We start from the raw sequence: 20,688 nt of genomic DNA on the forward strand, positions 1-20,688 counted from the left end.
GTGGTTTATCTATCAAAAAAACCTCCCCTAGATTATTTACAAACATGCCTGAATCCTACATTCTTGTCTTGTGCATTTAGGCATATTTTTATGCAGCTTCCTGAGAAAGGGAAGACTAGAGGAAGAACAAGATTGTGGAGATTGGAGTTCAAGAATTCTAATTTAGAAGTATTAAGTTGAAATTCATATTATATACTATATGGAGATGTCAAGTTGTATGAGTAAAGAAATATAGGGCAGGGATGGTGATATGCACTTGGAAATTATCAGCACATATTATTTGTGGTCATAGGAATAAATGTGGTCATAGAAGGAAAGACTATGAATATGAAGAAGGTAAAGGCAGAACAAGAAATAGGGGCCCTACAGATCAGGAGAAAATGGGAAGATATGTAAGGAGGTAGATAATATGAAGTATCTCCACTGATTCCCTTTTTCCTACCTTCTACATTCATTTCAACAGACAGCTTTATTTATTCTACCTTTAATTGATCTCAAATTTCATTTTTAAGTTTATTTTGAGATTTTGAGAGAGAGTGAAAGAGTGTGCATATGTGTGCATATGTGTGCATGTGTGTGTGTGTGTGTGTGTGTGTGTGTATACATAAGCTGGGGAGGGGCAGAGAGAAAGGGAGAGAGAAAATGCCAAGCAGACTACCCCCTGTCAGTGCAGAGCTGGATGCAGGGCTCGATCTCACAACTGTAAGATCATGACCTGAGTTGAAATCCAGAGTTGGCAGATAAGTGATTAAGCCACACAGGCACCCCCTGAAATATTATTTTGAATTTTTTTATTGTTGATTTCTTCCCCTTCAACAGATGTTTCTCACATCAAGGGCTTTGTCTGCTTTGTTTATTACACTGCCGTTTGTTAGAATATTCCCCTATTACCTAGTGCTACAAAATAGTTGATTTAATGAATGAAAGAGCTGATTTAATGAGTAAATGCAGGAATGTGAAAAAATTCCATGTGCATGGTGGTGGAATAAGAGATCTTAAAACTTCTTTGCAGGGTAGTGTTCAGAGCAATAGATATGTGTAGTTTTGTCTTCCTTTTTTCTATATTTCTGATACATTCCTATCATATTTTCATAAAGAATTGATCTTCATATCTTTTCTTAATCATTATAACAATAAAAATAAGACATATATCTAAGAACTGGAAAATGGCTAAATGAAGTATAAAACATGAAATTAATGAACTGTTTTGCGACCTTTAATATTGTAATTCCAAAAACTGTAGCATTAAAAGCAGTCTTTACTGCATAATATTTTCTCATTGGAAATCAGGAATTAGGTTATGTGCAACCATGTAAAAAATTATTATGTAAAGCCAATGTGATTACCAATTTGAAAGAATTTAGTGTGAGAAACAGATCTGTAAAGTATTTTTGACCAACAAATACACCCCCACTGAAAATAGTTTTATCGTGAGACAAATTCTACTAAAGAAATCATCTGTTTTCTTTCCCTTTTCATGGGCCATTAATAAAAAATAGTGGGAGAATAACTCTGAGGATTTGGTGCTATCTTCTGTTCAAGAGTCTCTGCTCCAGCATAGTTGGGTTCCACAGGGAATGCATGCACAGCTGGGCCACTTTCTTGGCTTCCCTGAGGCAGTTCCAGAACTATTAATATAGTTGTGGTTAGCTGAAAAGGCAGTAGATTATAATAAAGTCAGGTCAGTGGCTTCTGATGATACAGGACAAGTAAGATCAAGGATAACACAACCACTTCAGTGTCTCACTTCATCACTAAAAGTATGGAACATGAGACACCGAACACTTCATCAATGTCAGCAGGGTCAGAGAACAAAATAGCATTGAAGATTCAAATGTTCTCTAAGGCAATAGGAGGGAGGAAATAATGGGATGCTGATTAGTATCTTCTATGAAGGAAATTCCTCATAAAATTGACAAGATGCCATAAAATTGTGGGGTTTTTTGTTTTGTTTGTTTTGTTTATTTGTTTTGTATCTTTCTCCTTAATTCTATCAATGCAGGTCCTGAGTGCCACAACACCTTACCTCTCTTTAGAATTTCCTTTTCTCCAGAAGCTTTACACTATTCCCATCTGATCTTGTCTCTAGGAAAGGCAGGCAACCCAGCTGAGGTTTTCTGAGGATAAATAATGGCAGTGAAAACAAAAGACATGAAAGTAGCAGCCCCTTGACCTCCTATTTAGTCAAATCCTAGGGCAAAGCATAGACATCAACATTGTTATGTACAACAGAATCAAGGATAACCCAAGTTATTTAAAATTTTTTTAATCAAAGATCTGATAGTGAGGAATTCTAGGCTGTGATACAGAAACACCTGGAAAGAGAGGGGTTGTATCAGTTTACTCTCTTTATCCAATTCTGTATCCTCAGGAAGGCTACCCGCATGTCATATCTGCAGTGCATAATTATTGTTGAAGTGAGAAGCAGGGACTTTGTGATCTATTGAAAAAAAGTCAGTTCCTATAGTGCCACAGTGACACAGAGAAAACTATTCCAAGCAAGTATTGTACCATGTGGCTTCTGGGGAAATGGACTAGATGACAATGTCCCAAATAGAATCCAGGCTGCCTGCCTACTTCATGTTCTTACACCTTACTACAAAAAACTCTAAGGGCATCTGAATTGCTCATTCAGGCCCTCATCACTAAGCCTCCAGAAGAAAAAGAACACCAAAGAATGGTGAGACCAAGGGTTGATGAGTATGGAAAGATAATCTACACAAAAGAATACCCTCCTGGCAGCAGAGCTAGTGGGCCAAATAATTCTCTAATGTGAAATGTTATGTGTAATTTCATGGTAAATATTTTAATTGCTACTTTGCATTTGTAAATTTGCTTAATTATCCATTTAGTTTTTCTTAACTTTGACAGAATCTTATCAGATTTTGCCCTGTTTTAAATAGTATGCTCTTATTTTTTTTAACTGTCCTGCCAGATTCCACTTTTTAAAAACTTTCATTGTTTTCTTATTCCTATTTTTCTAGAGATTATTGTTGGTGTTATTTTGAAATTCTCAATTTAATACTTCTTTATTTATTTCTCTTTTTTATCATTTATATAATAAAACCAAAGAAGTCTATGATTTTACTACAAACTAAAAATCGGAATTGGCCATCCAGATGACAATGTTCTCATATTTTACAATTTCATAGGACTGTATTTTGAACTTGATTTACTCTTTCATTGAAGAGCTGCTCTGAAAAGCAAATTTAATTGCACAATGATGGGTGTGCTTTACTTACCCTTTACATACTTCTGTCTCCTTTCTAAACTATTGTATTTGCTGAAGTAAAACTAATATTCAAAATACATATTGAACTGTATATATTCAGCCAATTTCCAATTTCATTACCAAGTAATTTGAGATTTCCTTTTTTGTCTGTTGTCTTATTCATTCTCAGAGAGAAAGATCAGCCTATTCTCAGTAGTTGCTAACTCCAAAATTGAGTGATATATTTATTGTCCCCCCACCCCTCTCTCTCTGCCATCCTCCAGGCTTCAGGAGTATTAATTCTATTAATTCTCTGAGCTGCACTCAAAGCAAGTGTTGAGGAACAGAGCTCTGAGAAGCCATGAAATTTCTATGTATTTCCTATCAAAGATGGACTTTTTTGCTTGATCACCCTTTTGGTCATATTAGACCTGGCATAGAAAGTTTTAAGGTCACTCTTCTAGCTCTCATTCCTTGGAAAAGGAATCTAGAATACATAAAATTAATATTATTTATTAATATATGCTAATTATATGTAGCATAGTGAACAATCAAGTGAAAGTTAAGAAACAATCTCCTGTCCTTTTTATTCTACAGTTTAATTGCCATTTAAATAAATTTTAGAAACATTTCTGGACAAGTGAATGCCACATTGGGATGAAACTATTAAAATTAGTGTTCTGCAGTGATAATTCCAAAGTAATAGCAATTACCTTTGAAGCCACCTTCCCATATTTGAAAAATAATAATATTCTTCTAAGTACCCTGTGACTCAAGGAATTAAAAAAAAAACTTAGGAAGTAGTTTGAAGTGAAATAAAATGAAAATAAAACATCTTAGAATTAGTGAGAAACCACTGATGCATTACATTTTTTTTCAAAAAGGAAAATAATCTTGTTTGTTATACAACTTCTTTCAAACCAAGGGTTGTTCTAAAGAAGTGATATTTTGTTTGTATCTTCCTGGATGTATAACTCCCAATCTCTGATAACAGATTGGTTAGTAATGTTTCAGACTTTTCACTATGTGGAGATGGTATACAAAGGATATGTTTTAGGCAACCACCTTATGCAGAATACATAGAACATTTCTTTTATCAATTAACAGTGTACCATGATGACTTCATCCTTGTGTTTGATAAAACAAGGAGACAGTCGTAGAAAAAAGCTTAGGTCTCAAACAACTACTCCAGCTTCACCTATGTACAAACAAAAGAAGATTCCTTAATATTCTCAGTGGAAGCACTGATGTTTCTGATTGTGAACTTCATTGTGGTTATAATTTTCTCCTAATTTTAAAGGTCCAATATGCTTCAGAACCAAGATTGCTCTTCAGTCCTCAACCCTTCATGCTTCACTGGCTTCCTTACTGCAGAACTACTATCATCCCTCACACTTACTGTGAATTTATGGCTCTGAATTAGCTAGCTTGTGCGGCGACAAGGATGTGCAGAATCTACAACCTGACTGCTGCCTTCCTCACAGGAGGTTTAGATTTCATATTAATCTTATGTTCCTATGTTATCATCCTTTACACTGTCTTTGATCTTCCATCCAAGGCTGCTCGGCTCAAGACCTTGAGCACTTGTGGATCCCATGTGTGTGTGATCTTAGTGGCCTACGCTCTAGCCTTTTTCTCCTTCCTCACTCACAGATTTGGTCACCCTATGGCTCCTCATATTCACATCTTTGTGGCTAACATCTACCTTCTTGTTCCACCCATGGTGAACCCAATGATCTCTATGGTGTAAGAACCAAGAGGCTCAGAGATCGATTCCTCCAGACTTTTGCTTCTCACAAATTCTGAAGCAAGCAACTCCCAACTCTTCCCTTAAGAAGTTTCTTTGGCTTATGGAAAAAAAAAAGAAAAAGAAAAGAAAAAGAATGAACTTCTTTCTAGAATTCTGAATTCCTACATCTTCCATTTTTAATATTCAAAGTATTAGTTTAAATTGACTAGATTTTGTTTTCCTCAGATAATTTGCCAAGGAGATGGTTGACTTAGATTACTTATTCTTAATATATTTGCATGACAGTGCAATATCTCCACTATTATTTGTTCCTATATGCTATGTTTGCTCCCAGGAGACTATCCAATCGTTCAGTCTTATTGCCTTTGTCAGAGGTGTTTTTTTATTGACTCATTATCTCTTATTTTCAGTAAGAAGCTGTAAATTTGTATATATGAGTTAATGGGATTGTTTGTATCTCCTGAACTGTAAGTCTGAAAGCATTTTAAATATGTAATCTTGGAAGTTGGGATGGTTCTAGCAAAATATTTTTTCAACACATAAATGAGGAAACTGTCACGATATGCTTTCCAGAGGCCTTCCTGAAATCTTTTTGAGACATATTCTTACTTTACTCTAGCTAAAATCTTTCTAAAATTTCTAAATAACATTTCCCACATACACTCCTCCAAAAATCTTAATGGTATGCAGAATTGTCCTACCATTTTTTCTTTTTCTCTTCCCTCAGTGTGGTTCAAGTTGACTCAGTTGATACTTTGAATATATCTATAGGGGTGCCTGGGTGGCTCAGTTGGTTAAGCGTCCAACTTCAGCTCAGGTCATGATCTCGCAATTTGTAAGTTCGAGCCCCATGTCGGGCTCTGTGCTGACAGCTCAGAGCCTGGAGCTTGCTTCAGATTCTGTGTCTGCCCCTCTCTCTGCCCCTCCCATGCTCATGCTATGTCTCTCTCTGTCTCAAAGTAATTAATAAATGTTTAAAAAAAGATTTAAAAAAAGGTATTTATAGCTCCCTCTCCCATTCTTTGATGGCCTTGCATATTCTAATTCTATATGCTCCCAATCTATAATATAAAATAGATAAATACTCTTTTCTGGCATTTCCTTATAATTCATCTTTCTAGTTACTCTTGATTGCAATATTGCCCCTTCATTTTCCTTTTTGGAAGTTCAATGATTCACATTTGTATGGAATATCAGGTAGGATAAGTCACTGTGGGTATATAATATAAAGATTATGGTTTCTCTAAGATCTATATTATTCCTAATAATGTCCAAAATAGTTTTGTCATTAGACCCTAGTAGCATATTTTATCAAGTTCTTCTGCAGCTAGAGTACCTCTCTCAATGTGAAGTTATTCAGGATCATGAGAGTTTTTCCCTTGGTTGTTTTATTTCTTTTTTCCAAACAAGTGGGTTGTCAGGTGTCGGGAACTACATGACCACTTTTTGTTGGCTGACATGTGATTTTGTACCTTCTCCTTTGAAAGTACCGTTAACTGTTTGCTCATATTTCTGATTGTCTAAATGTATTTTATTGTCCTATACATCACACTGTCTTGGTGCAGATGGAATATCTTAGCATATGGAAAATTCTAAGACAGGCAATAAATGGTCCCGTTTAAGACAACTACTCTCAAGTCATACTGCTCAGTTTTGAATCCTAAAACTACAATCTGTGTTGCCCCTCAGGTTATGGCGCTTCTTTGCCTCAGTTTCCTTAGAGGCAAAATGGAGATATTGACTGTAGCAATTTCAGAAAATAATTCTGACATTTAAAAAAAATTCCCTGCATGCGATTAGGTTCCCCTGGTGTTAACTTATGAGGAGCTTGAAAAGTTAAAGCATAGAATTAAAAACAATTATCCAGCAGCAATGTTTAAATTGGAATCCAGAACAGTAAACTGAAGATAATTTGACCATTTTGGTGTCTGTTTTTATTCATTTTGATGAAAAATGCTAAAAATTTGAGTGAGCATAGAAAAGAAAAGGCTTCAAGAAATAGGAAAAGAGCGCTTAGAAAAGCTGGACTGATATTCTCAGAATCATCTTCCTCATCATGTTTTCACTGAGTATACACAGGCCTACTTCAGATGCAAGTCATGACTTTGGTTCATGGTCCCACTCTCCCTGGTAAAGTTGTGTGTTTTTTTTTCTTTTTGAGTGTGAATTTTGGTAATATTTAAGAAGCAGCTTCAATTACTTCTAGATCAATAGCAACACTTATTCTGCAGTAGTCAGGAGCCTAGGTTACCCATCACACAATAGGTCAACCAGTTTCTCAATTAAAGATTCATTCAAAGAATGCACACCAGAATTCCATTCTGCTGCAGGCACAATAGTAAGTGCTGAGGATTCAGTAATAAACAAGGCTGATATGAAGCAGATATAATTGCTTCATATAATGTGTTTCTGATGGGGAGGGGGCATTTGGGAAATTGCATAAAATTATTTAACATGTAAGTTGAGCAAAGAATTTCACATTCTGATAATGCGATAAAAAATGGATGCAGTGCTCTGAGAAAACACAGAATGAGGACTACTTTAGATAGTGTGATCAGATTATCTATAAGCAGAGATCTGAAATATAATGGCAACAGTTTTGAAAAGGTGGGGAAGGAAAATTTCACGCAAAGGAAAGAGTAAGTAAAAAATCCTGGAGGCAGAGAGAAAAGCTCAAGTTGTTTAAGGACAATTAGAAAAACAGTCTTAGGAACAACATAGACAAAGGAGAGAATCTTAACAATGCATTTGGAGAAGGCCCCACAAACCAAACACACTAATCATAATCCTTAGGAACACAGAATTGTATGTCCGTGCTGGGGGCCACTGATATAATGGAGAAAGACAGTGAAATGAGACAGCAAAGTGACCATTACTAAGCACTAGTTTATTGTAAACCTGGAAAGTTGGAGGACCTCCTTAGAAGAATGCAATTGACCCTCATTTACCACACGGGAGAGAGAAGAGAACATTTAAGAGTAGAGAAGCTCCAGGGAAGATACAATTCTTAAAACTCATAAGCCTTCTATGTCAAGTTCAGGGTCATATTTGGGAAAGAGTGGAACACTGAAATACAGAATGGAGATATTTGAGGAGGCATACCTGAAACTTTTGATAACTCAACTTAAAAAACAAAAGAAAACAAAATGACAATGACAACAATTGGAAGAATGAACTAAAAGTCAGTTTAGGGGGTGTCTGTGTGGCTCAGTGAGTTAAGTGTCCAACTCTTGATTTTGGCTCAGGTCACGATCTCACGGTTCCTGAGACTGAGCTCCACATTGGGCTCTGCACTGTCAGTACTTGGGATTCTCTCTCTCCCCTCTCTCTGCCCCTTCCCCACTCTCTCAATCTCTCTCAAAATAAATAAATAAACATTATTTTTAAAAAGTCAGTTTGTAAAAAGCTTATGGATAATGAAGCAATCCCCTATTACAGAAGATTTAACTTCTTTGCAAAAACCTGGGAAATGGTGCTAATATTGGCTACTTTGGCCCTTGGAAGCTTCGAATAATGATGTTCCACACTGAAAGAAATAAAAATGTTAGAAAGCCATCTTACATGATACATAAATGTATGAAAATGCTCAGAGAGAGGGCATGTTAGAATAAGCAGATTCTAAAATGCCAATAAACCACTAACCAATTATGTTCCATGGAAGATACTAGAGAAAGTTTTATTAAGTGAAGCCAGAATGCATGCAGAAGAGAGGTGCCAGCTTCACTGAGAAGTCCAATGATGACTGGCCTCCATACACTAGATGAAAGGTAGCAGGTTCTGTTATAGAATTGGGAAGTAGAAGATACAAAAATAAAATGAGCAGGTGGCAGTACTTAGTCATTTGAAACAAGGTGTGGGATTTTTTTTTTTTTTTTTTTTTGTAATGAATGTCAAGACCAGTGTAACGGCCAAGGAGCCTGATGCAGAAAGAGACATGGAGATGCTTAATACAGTATGACATAACTAGGCTGATATATGTATTTCTCAAACTATACAACCAAAAGAAACCAAAGACAGGTCATCAGGAGACTGAGGGCAGCTACTTCAAGATAAATGTCACCATAATTTGCTCAGTTTCTAACATGAGGCAGTTTCCAGATCCAGAATCCACTGACTAATTGATATGCACTAACCAAGAGGAAGAATATTGCAATAGTGTCGCAAGTACATTTGGAAATACATGTCCCAGTTTTCTACAAAGATGCAAAGATATCACAAAGACTTGTGTTCTGCATTGACATAATCTCAGATTCAAAGCATCATGATAAACTCTTATAATGAGAGCAAATGGAGGAAAGTTTAAAATAGAAGCCTGTTGCAACTTTGACTCACAGCAGATTAGCAAAATTGAATCATTATTTGCATGCTTCCCAAAAGTGTAATTGTACAGGACATACATAACCCTTAACAGAAACTGCCACTCATTCTTAGCCAAAGTATAAGAGTTATTATAGAAGAGAAAGTTAAGGAGGAGACTTTGCAACTGCCTTTACCCCCCTCCAGATAGTAAATAAAACAATATTGCTTCTTTTGGGGAACGGCAGAGATTAATACAACCATTAAAAAACCTAAGCATTACAGGGGTGCCTGGGTGGCTCATTTGGTTAAGCATCTTACTCTAGATTTCAGCTCAGGTCTTGATCTCAAGGTTGGAAGTTCAAGCCCTATGTTGGACTCCATGCTAGGTATGGAGCCTCCTTAAAAAAAATTAAAGGTTGCAGAGCCATTTACCCCTTTCATATCCTCATTTAATTCACCAATCTGGCTCCTACACAAGTATAACATAGCTATTAGTATTGTCCCCGTTTAAGCAAACATAAAAGTTGGACAATGGGTTAGTGGACTATTGAAAACACAAGCAATTAATGGCACCAATTGCAACTGTTGTGCCAGAAGTTGGCTTTTGTTGGATTTCTCAGATACATGATATGTAGATATTGATATCACAGATGTATTATTTTTCAGTTCTATCAGGAAGAAAATTCATTAAGAAATCACACTCACATGGAAAATAATATCACATAAATACAATCATGCCAGGATTTTCAATTCTCCTAATGCCCTGATATAGTTCAATAATCCATACATTCTGGAGAATGTCCTCTTGGTTCATTTTAATAAGACTAGTTGAGCCATAAGTGAAGAGTTTGTCGGAGGTCTTAATAAAACAGGTGTTCCAAAGAGTGGGAAATAAACCTTCTGAATATTAAGTGGCCTATCCCAATAGCAAGGTTTTTGTTTTGTTTTGTTTTGTTTTGTTTTGTTTTGTTTTGTTTTGTTTAGAGGCTGTCTCAGACATGTTCCAAAATGAAGAATGAATGTTTGCATCTTACACCTTTCACCACAAAAATGAAGCACAATTCATGGTGTACTTTCTCATGTACTAGAGACAACATATTTCACACGTGGAATGACATCTGCAAAACCATCTATAAGTCACACAAAACACTTTAACCTTCAGTTAGGTTCAACGCAAGAAAGAGTTAGGAAGCAGGTCTTGGCCGCAGGGTACGCAGCCCAACGGTTTTGGCCATGGGCCTATAAGTCTCTATGCTATTAGAATATGAGCGGTGGAAAGATACCAGGTGTAAATTATGGTTAATTCCAAAAAAAGAAAAAAAGAGAAAAGAAAAGAATCACATTGCAGACCTCTGTAATATTGAGAAAAGCCATGTCATGTGCAGAAAAAAATATACATCATTAAAACTAACAAAACCCAGTAGCAGCGGCAGTTTCTGAAGCCAACCTGAGTTTCCAGGGACAGGGCATCCTCCCCTGAGAAGAATAGAGGACTCCACTCAGGTGCTTCTTCCGGCCCCAGGCCAACAGAATTTACCGAGGCGGGAGGGGCGAGAGCGCTTCCAGTCTGGCCAATCACATATCCTCAGCCTGGGATTGAGGGGTGGAGTCAGGTGTTCGGGCGAATGATTGGCTGGGAAATGGTCCTCTCCACCAATGGGAGGGGCGGCAGAAGGAGGGGCGAGGCCTGACTGCCTTAGCGCTTCCTGGAAGTCTCTGGCTGGAAAGATTCCAGAGGCAGGGAAGGGGTGCCTGGAAACAGCGGAGAGACAGCGGTGGCGGTGCAGTCCCGGATCCTGCAGGCAAGTGAGGGTGGATTGAGGGATCTCGAAGCCAAGAATCGGGTCCTCTCTGTCCACTCTGAGGCAAGCCCTTCTTGGCCGACCCTGCTATCCCCGGCTGACCGCGTGGCCCTGTCTCCCTGTGTGGGCCGGTGTTGGATGTAGCCCTGGTCCTCATCCCTGGCCCTCAGCGTCTGACCCAGTGAGAAGCCCCAGGAAGGCGGGAAGTTGGAAGGAAGTAAGGCAGAGAGGGACGAAAAAGAAATGGGACTCAGTTTTATAGCAAGGCAGGTTTCCTGTAGCTGTCTTGGAAAGTAGCCCGGGGCTATAGCACAGGTTCACAATTGTTTTGTGCCATGAGTCAAACTGCAGGCCCCGTGAAGCTAGGCATTGGTGAAGTCCAAGTTGTCCTAGTGCAAGAAACACTCATGTTTAGGGGGAAAATAGTTCCCTTTTATTCTTGAGCCACTCCTTTTCTGGCTCTGGCCTTGTCTGTGTTGTCACTCTCTTGTCCTTACCTGTTGCACTCACCCCCACCGTTTCCTTTCACGTCTGTGCCAGCCTCCTGTCTCTCCAGAAACTCTTTCTGGCCACCATTCTTAGAGCTGTTTCTCCTGCCAGGAGCCTCCTGTTGTTCCCTTTCCCGACCCTACTTCATTGTCTATAATCCCCAGTAAAGGGAGGAGGAGTCCCGGGAGAGTTGACGGTGTTTGGACTCTCCTTTTAGTAGTGTATGAAAGGATTTCCCCCAAAGCAGTCCTTTGATGAGCTATTCCCCCCAGCTATGGCCCCTTTTATTTCCACAGGCCTTGGGCTATCAGCTTGCTTTCCAAGACCTTCCTTACACTCTCTCAGCAAAGATACAATGTTGCAGTATTTATGTTGAGGGTCAATAAGGAAACTTACTATGCTATGTTCATGCAAGGCATTGAACATCTCTAAAACAGGTGATAGAAAATGGGCACCAAGGAGGATAAGCAGTATGAGTTGCATGTTCCTGCCCCCAAATGAGGTGTTAGTGTGCCAGCACACCCTCAGTCCTGGGCATGGTGGGGATCTGCTCTCTGAAGCCATCCTGAGGAGAAGTGGTTGAGCTTTGGGAGCTACATGCCTGAGGCCTGTGAGCTCCAACTCTGTTCGTGGTCTTTCCCTGTGGTTCACAGTCTAGCAAGGACCTAGCATGTGCAGCAGCATTTACTGCAGGCAACATTCTCCAACCTGCAAGAGACCACCTGCCCTTCCTACTCATCCCATCCAACTGGGATCTTCTTCCTCTAGTTTGCTGTACTTTAGATACCATTAGGATTTACCAGGTTTCAGTGAGTTCTACTACCGAGGCTGATGCATTTTTAGGAATCTTAGATGAGTTGGCAAAGTTTCATGTTTAAATATGTTAATTACTGGACAGTGTAGAGAATGGGTTAGACGGGATATGGGTTGCTGGGATCCTTGTTCACTTTTTCATGGTTTTTTTTTTTTTTTTTTTTTTTTTTAGTAGTAGAGAAACAAGGTTTCTAGCTTATGTTTTCCCTTACCCACTTATTGAAATATATATTTTTTATGTTTATCTCCTTTGAGAGAGGAGAGAGGACTCGCATGAGTGAGGGAGGGCCAGAGAGAGAAGAAGAGAGAGAGAATCTCAAACAGGTTCTGTACTGTCAGTGCAAAGCCCAGTGCAGGGCTGGAATCCATGAACTGTGAGATCATGACCAAGATTTCAACATTCAGCATGGCTTGACATGAACCATGAGATCATGTCAAGGTTTCAGTATTCAACCAACCGAGTCACCCAGGCACCCGTTAATGAAATAATGTATTAAATATGTTCCTTTGTCTTCCCTCCACAATAAGTCACTGAGAGCCTTAAGAAGGTATTTCGCCTGTAATATCAAGGAGGAAATTCTCTCTTCCCATGTACTTTATTTTGGAAACAGACACTATTTTCTTATTCATCTAAAGAAACTTCTGAGCTTATCTGGAAATGAATATAAATAGTAATTCTTAGGCAAATAAAAACAAACAAAAAATTAACAATTTTTTTTGTTGTTATTTTACTTGACCCTGGTAGGTACAGAGATACAGAACACCAGCCCATGAAACAAAATGTGACTATTTGGCCAGACTACCTATGATTCCCCAAATTCTGTGAGATCAAGAAAATTATGTGGTCCATCCCAGTTCATTATAAGATGGGAATCATTTACCTTGGATCAGGGACAAGTGGGCCAGAAGACACAAGCACAAGCCAGTGTTCCAGGTCGCCACATCGACTATCACTCCTAATACCTCCACTTCTCCCTCAAGTCACATCTGTTGTCCGATAATAGTTACTTATGACCGGCTAAAGGAGAAAGAAATACGTCTAGACTGATTGAGTAAAACAGACTGCCTCTACACTACAGTAGCACTCAGGAGTGTCCTTGGCAGATAAAAGTGAAGGGAAACGCACCTGAGATTTGGAACTTCCAGCAAAAGCAAATGTGCCCAATAGTTACAGCTTCAGGAGGTGTACCCGATCATCCTTTGGTGTTTAAAAAGAAGTGACCTGCGGTAAGAATATATGTAGACTCCCAGAAATTTATGAAAGACTAATTGTTCAGGAGGTTGGACAGAGAAGTAATGAAACACTGGAGGAAAGTGTTCTGTAGAAGAGACATACATCTGACCCAAAGCAGAGGACACCCGCGTGAACGTGTTTGTGTTTACAGTTAATGTCCACCGGAGAGCTTCAAGCATGGAAGGAGGAAGCAGAATGGTGTGGCCAGAAGTCATCCTCTGTCATCGGTCACCCTCAGTGTTGGAACGAGTGTGAAACGTATGCAGTAGACATGAGGGTAGAGATGGAAGTTGTGCATGAATCCAACTGTGTGGGTCCCCACACACCAGGGCTACTGTCATCGTTGCTGCTGAATGTGCAGCCTTCCAGAAACAGAGCTGATGTGGACACCAACCAGCCACTTAGTGTCAGGTTAATTACAATGGACCTCTTTTGCCCTGAAAGAGTCAGCAATTCATCATGATTGGAGTTGATTGTATTCAGTCAGTTACTTTATGGAATTGCCTTCTCTGTTTTTAGGACCTCAGCAAACAAAAGTAACTGAAGGTTTACAAAGCAATTGATCCTCCCAGATAGGATCTCATCCAACTTTGTAGCCTGGAGGTGCAGCTCTGGGCTAGTGGTCATGGCACCTGTTAGTCTTCTTACATATCACATGACCCAGAAGCTGTAGGCCTACAAGCAATGGAACAGCCTTGGAAGGTGCTGCTGAATTGCTAGTTAGGAGGTGATACCAGCGGAGATTGGATGGCTTCCTCCAGGAGACGGCAAATGCCCTAAATCAGCGGATGGAGGTCTGCAGTGCCCCCAGATCAGGTAGGATTTTTTTTTGCTTTTGAACGAAACGTTCTTTTCTTGCCTCAAAATATCCTTTTCTTTGCTCCGAATATGCGGTCACATAAGAGGCAGAATCAGGCACTTGTGAAGTTACATTTTATTAATTTCAAAAATGGTTTCATTCTTAGCCATATCTTGATATGCTAAATATACTAATGATCTCAAAAGTCATACTTTTAGGTTTAATTATTAAATCTACCTTGTAAAACTTCTAAATAACTGTTTCTAAAGTTATTTTTATTGTTTTGGTTTCATCTATTTTGATCAGCATTTGTTCCTTCTCTAGCTTTTAACGTCTTGAAATCTGGTATTGTATTTTTATTTCTTCTTTTAAAAAAAGTTTAGGTACTTAAGACCATAATTCTGATGGGGAAAAATATATCTAATTGAAAGCCATATATATTCATATGTCAATTTCAGTTTCATGAAACACATTAATTGATCTTTGCTTTTCCAAATATATGAGGAAGCAGACTCCAAGCTCTGACCTGTCAACACAGAGCCCGATTCAGAGCTCAGCCCGTGAACTGGGAGATCATGACCTGAGCCAAAGTCAGATGCTTAACGGACTGAGCCACCCAGGCACCCCGGGAATTTTATTTTTTAATAGATATGTAGAGAAAAGAAAACATACCTGGTTTGGGCACTAATCTAATAAAAATTTACTCATTAGTTTCAGCATGTTTCTGTGTAAAAATAATGAACTCTATAATGGAGAAACGGGTGTGATATTCATAACTCTTTGCTTAAGAACTAATAGTCCTTTGAGACTTAATTTCTTCTTATCTAAATTGGGAATGATAAACCATATCTATTTGGGGCCATATTTAAGCAAGATAATGAATCTAAAGCACTTAGCAAAGTGAGCTACTACATCTTAGGCACTTAGCAAACACAATGCAGCTTTGTGTTTTCTAACCCTCCCCTATATTCTAGCAAGCTGTGTTTCTTTGTCCTGGGGCTTGGTAACCTCATAGCAGGCAGTTAAGTCAAGGCATGTGCTTCAGATTCTGTGTCTCCCCCACTCTCTGTTCTTCTATTGCTTGCACTCTGTCTCTCTCTTTCAAAAAAATAAATAAAAACTTAAAAATTTCAGAAAAAAAGGGGTGCCTGGGTGGCCTGTAGGCCAAGCATCAGACTTTGGTTCAGGTCATGATCTTGCAGTTCGTGAGTTCAAGTCCTGCATCGGGTCTGTGCTGTCAGCCTAGGGCCTGGAGCCTGCCTCGGATTCTGTGTGTGTGTGTCTCTCTGGCCCTCTTCTGCTCACACTTTGTCTCTCTCTCTTTCTTTCTCTCTCTGTAAAAAATAAATAAACATAAAAAAAAAAGAAGGCAGGGCAGTAGTGGACTTTGTAAAAGGGCAAATGATGACCCTACTATGGAAAGAGATCTTTGCCAGGGTATTTGGAAGAACCTCAGATAGAAGAAGCTTGCCTTTGCGAACTATGCACAATTTGGCCTTGACCACAAACCATCTCAGAGGCTTTTATTTGTTGGTTGAGGTGATGATCCCAGTTACTGTGTTCATTCAGAGCAGAGCAAAAGGAAAAGGTTCCTTTGCTTTTGACACTTAATTCCAAGGTATTTTCCAAATTCAATTTAATGTAACATTAATAATGTAGTGATTTTGCCCATTTTTTAAAAATATTGTTTAAGTTTATTTATTGTTGAGGGAGATAGTGCAAGTGGGGGAGGGGCAGAGAGAGAGAGAGAGAGAGAGAGAGAGAGAGAGAGAGAGAGAGAGAGAATTCCAAGCCGGTCCTGCACTGTCAGTGTGCAACCTGATGCAGGGCTCGAACCCACAACTGTGAGATCATGACCTGAGCCAAAATCAGGAGTCTGATGCTTAACCTAGTGAGACATCCAGGCGCCCCTGATTTTGCCCATTTTATTCACATTGCTCTATCCCAGTGTTTTTACTGTGTCTGGTAGTAAGAGGTGAATAAATATTGAATGAGAGTTATTAATTTGCATAATATAAAATGAATTAGTTTCTCCTTTCTTTGGAGATCTTGCAGTAAAGGTCATGTAGAACAATTTTACATCTGAAGAAAGACATAGCACAAGTTCAATTTTAATGAAATTCAGGATGAGTTCTTACCATTGCTATTGGAGAATTAATAGAATTTGTTCAGTGGTAGGTATCTTTATTTACAATCAGATTGTTAATCTTTTAGGAAATTGGCTTTTTGAATTATTGATTCTATAGCACAGTATATATAGACACACTTCCTCTTCCAGATTTTCTTATACTTTATTGTTTGGCCTTTTGGATTAAAATTGAAAATAAATCTGCAGTCTAATTTTTGTATATGGTGTGATGTTGGCATTAAGATACACTTAGGAGTATTTTTTCTCCATACAAATATCCAGTTTACTCAACAACATATGTTAAAAATAGAGAACATTATTCTCTATTGCACTGTGTGGCACTTTGACATATCTAGACAATTGTCCATTCTAGATTTCGTGTTTATCACATTGGCCATTTTCAGAATCTTTGCATCAATACCACTTTGACAAAATGGATACAGACTTTTGTGTGAAGCACAGTGAAGCCTAGTAGGAGTACAGAGGTTGGCTTTAGTCATTTGAGGACCTGGAGGTATATTACAGAGTAAGGGAATAACTATGTACAAAACAAATGTCCTCATACTGAAAACACAGAACACTTGCTTCAGTTAAAAATCTCCTAAGGACATGACATAATTTATATTAGTGTGTCTGTTCTTCTTAGTTGCTACAACTCATCAGGGGTCTTTATTGGCATCCTCTGTGCAACCTCTGTTTGAGAAGTTCAGAGAAGATAGAATTTACACCTAGGACTAAGTGTTTCTTTATGGGGAGTCATGGAACATTCTGGCTAACATGATTATCTTCAATTTGCTTATATTACTGTTGTAAAGTTAATTGCATTTCAAAGGGATTTTTGGAGATATGATAATGTTCTACAACCCTTTGAACACTGACCAGAGTTATAGATTGACCTGGCAAAGTGGCTGGCTTAGAGGAAGAAATCAGATGAATAAATTTAGGGAAAGAACATTCCAGTTCTAGAGGGTTAAAGCATCCATCTCATGTTCAGGTTCTACTGTGAGAGTACTAGGAAAAAAGATAACTTGATTAGGCAGTTAAAGCAAGTGATTATCTGGTTGCAGCAGTAATGACAGCTTTATTGTTCACGAGTCAGTACTGAGCAGTACTGTGCACCATGGTATGTAGATCTGCAGTTGGACAGCTGACTCCGCTGTTTAATTGGGAAAGATGGCTTGGGCACAGTTTCCCTCACCTGTTACTACTCACATCTAAGGACCCAAATTCAAAGAATGGATTATGACAGGTAGAATGAAAGTAAATTTGAACTGAGACTTACCCTCTCCACTTATGGACCATAAAAAGGTACTAGACACGGGACGCCTGGGTGGCTCAGTCGGTTAAGCTTCCGACTTCAGCTCAAATCGTGATCTCACGGTTTGTGAGTTTGAGCCCCGCGTCGGGCTCTGTGCTGACAACTCAGAGCCTGGAACCTGCTTCAGATTCTGTCTCCTTCTCTCTCTGCCCCTCCCCCACTTGTGCTCTGTCTCTCTCTGTCTCTCAAAAATAAACAAATGTAAAAAAAAATTTAAATGTTACTGGACATATCTGAGATAATGTGAGTGATAATGCCATTGGGGTGAATGATGATTACTGGCCAAACCAAGCCACATCACCTGGCTAACATTGGGAAGATGTACCTGCAAGTCCATATACCAAAAGGCCAACAGGTTTTGGATTTATTAATACTAGATTAGTGTGAGGTTCCCTGCCAGGAGATGGGACAAATATTAAAGCTAAATGTCAGATCACAATGCTAGTCAGGGATGTAGGAAACGAAACTGAGCACTTAGTGCTGCAGTGACTTAGAAACAGCTCAATGGCAGAGCTGTGGGTTGTCACTCACTCCACTAGAGCTCCAGCTCACGGAGAATCACCTAGGAACTTCTGTATATCTGTCTGAGGGCTGCAGTTTTGGTAGAACAGCCAGACTCCTTGGCCAGATGCAACAATGATGGTGCCATTTTGACCTGGGTGGTGTTCTAGAGGCAACAAGGGTAATGTCAGAGTCATCACTGTGCAGTTGGATAGCAGCTTTTATAGTGGTGACTGTTACACCAGGATATCTATCCTAGAGCCTAACCAGCATTCTCTGCTTTTATCTGGTAAGGGATATTGGAAATGGCGGCCTACAAAGCTCCCCAAAATGAGAGACACTGACTTGGCACGTTTAAAGTTAAAGCTGGGAAGTTATGAATGACGGTTTCTTACTTTGTTACTGGAAGATGACTGAGCTTTAGGGAAAAATGTCAGTAACTGTGACATGCAGCGAAAGCAGGAGTTGAAGAGAAACCTCAAGCTTAAAATGCAAATATCCCAAAAGATGTAAGTTCAAAAATCAGTAAGCTTTCGTATCAAGAAGTGAAAGAATGGCAAGTTAAGTAAATAAAAGGAAGAATGTGATAAAGTTAAAACTAGAGTTAAAATGAATGAATAGAGCTAATATCAGTCTTAACCTAAAGATATTTTATTTCATTCTAGCTACGGTTTACGAAATTAAATGTCTTTAAGTGTGCACGTATTGAAGTGAAGCTCCCAACAATGACCACAGAGTTCAACCTGTCTCCATGTTTATGAGGCAGAAGCATTTTCTCCATTAACTATTTCTCCACTGTTAACCATTTAATAGTTTATTGCTGGGATTGATGATTCAGAAAAAAAATCTCTGCCACACACTTACGAATCACCTTATTTTTTATACCATAGACAACAGGGTTGAGTGTAGGTGGTACAAGGAGGTACATGGTAGACAGGAGAATGTGGGTAGGGGGAGCTACATGTCCAAAATGGTGGCTAACGAAGGAGAAGGAGGCAAGAATATAAAACTCAAGGAAAATAAAAATATGAGTTTTACATGTATTAAATACTTTGAGCCATGCCTTCTATTGATGCAGATGAAAAATGGCTTGGAAAATAAGGGTATGGGAATTGAGGGAAAAATCATGTAAAATCCCAGAATTGTAAAACCAGAAAGAGACCACATGTTTTATTGACTCAGATGTCCTCTGCAGCTATCTTGACCATGACTATGTTCTCACAGTAAGAGTGGGCAGTTACAGTGGGAAGGAAAAGACGTAGTCTTTTGATTAAAATTGTAACATGCCAATGAGCACTATTGCCCGAATTGCCACAGCCAGCAACATAGTGACCAGGACGATAGGTGTGAGGATGGATGTGTGCCTTAGCAGATCACAGATGGCAACATAGCTGTCAAAGGCTATGGCCAACAGGATGCCAGATCTCATGCCCTGCTAGGTATGGATGGGAAAACACACACACACACACACACACACACACACACACACACACACACACATGCACACACACACCTGGGCTAAGCAAGTGTCAAAAGCCTTGGAGCACTAGCCAAACTAGAAGATGGCCACCATCTCGGGAGCAATGGTTACACAGAGCCCTACATCTGTGGTTTCCCAGGCCTGCCAAGAAAATGTCCATGGGCTGACACAGGCTGTGTTTTTCCAGGATGATGATCAGTAAAATGATGTTTTTCAGGAGAGCCACCAGGCAGAATGCAAAGAAACCCCAACCCGAAATTGCACATACTGTAGTCCAGTGATACCAATCAGCATCAGTATTGTGGGTTCCAGATATGGCAGATGCCATGGAAGTTGTGATCTTTCTCTTCACCAGTAATTCTCATACCTAGAGAAAGAGAATGGGAATGGGAATGGGAAAGGACACAGACCTATCATTCAGAGACATCGAGCATTGAAGAAATAAGTTCAGTGCTTTGGATGACAGTTTGGCCAGATTATTTAGAGGTTTTATGCTATATGGCAAGACAGAAGAAGCAAACAGTCCTACAGAACTTCTGTTAGAGTCACATGTGAACAGCAGAAAGTATCAGGATTTCTGATGTATTCTTTGTGGAAATAGAAACCATGAGTTTGAGAACACTGATATTTGCATTTCCCATGATCTCTAGGCTGGGCTGTTTGAAACACCATCAGTAGGCTTTCCTTCTCTATTTACTTTTAGATGCCTGAGATTTTTCTCTCTTAGCTTCTGTCATTTCTTACAACTCACATTCATAACTATTAGCAATATCCTCCACACATTCCATCATCTCTCCCACCACATACAGACATCAAAGGCATTTTTTTCATAATATTTACTGCCTTAATCCATATCTTGTGTCT

General features: G+C 39.0%; 1 protein-coding gene, 1 long non-coding RNA gene and 1 pseudogene across 4 annotated transcripts in view; 1 reads left to right on the forward strand and 2 right to left on the reverse strand.

Moving 5' to 3' along the window:
- Nucleotides 1–801: 801 nt before the first annotated feature.
- LOC123380269 lies at nt 802–10,793 on the reverse strand. Its single transcript, XR_006585799.1, has 3 exons — nt 10,708–10,793; nt 2,027–2,117; nt 802–1,650 (listed from the first exon to the last, which is right to left on the reverse strand). It is a non-coding gene; the product is annotated as an uncharacterized LOC123380269 (long non-coding RNA).
- A 2,320-nt stretch (nt 10,794–13,113) lies between these two features.
- LOC101089545 (olfactory receptor 52Z1-like) overlaps nt 13,114–20,688 on the forward strand; it is a 102,343-nt gene continuing 94,768 nt past the window's right edge. For all 3 annotated transcript variants that reach the window (XM_045038824.1, XM_019811928.2, XM_045038826.1), the window contains exon 1: nt 13,114–14,414. The gene's annotated coding sequence lies outside the window, so the exon portion shown is untranslated. The remainder of the gene's footprint in view (nt 14,415–20,688) is intronic.
- On the reverse strand, nt 19,159–20,090 carry LOC101087521 (annotated as a pseudogene).

Source organism: Felis catus, chromosome D1 (assembly GCF_018350175.1).
Source record: "Felis catus isolate Fca126 chromosome D1, F.catus_Fca126_mat1.0, whole genome shotgun sequence".
NCBI classification, from domain to species: Eukaryota; Metazoa; Chordata; class Mammalia; order Carnivora; family Felidae; genus Felis; species Felis catus.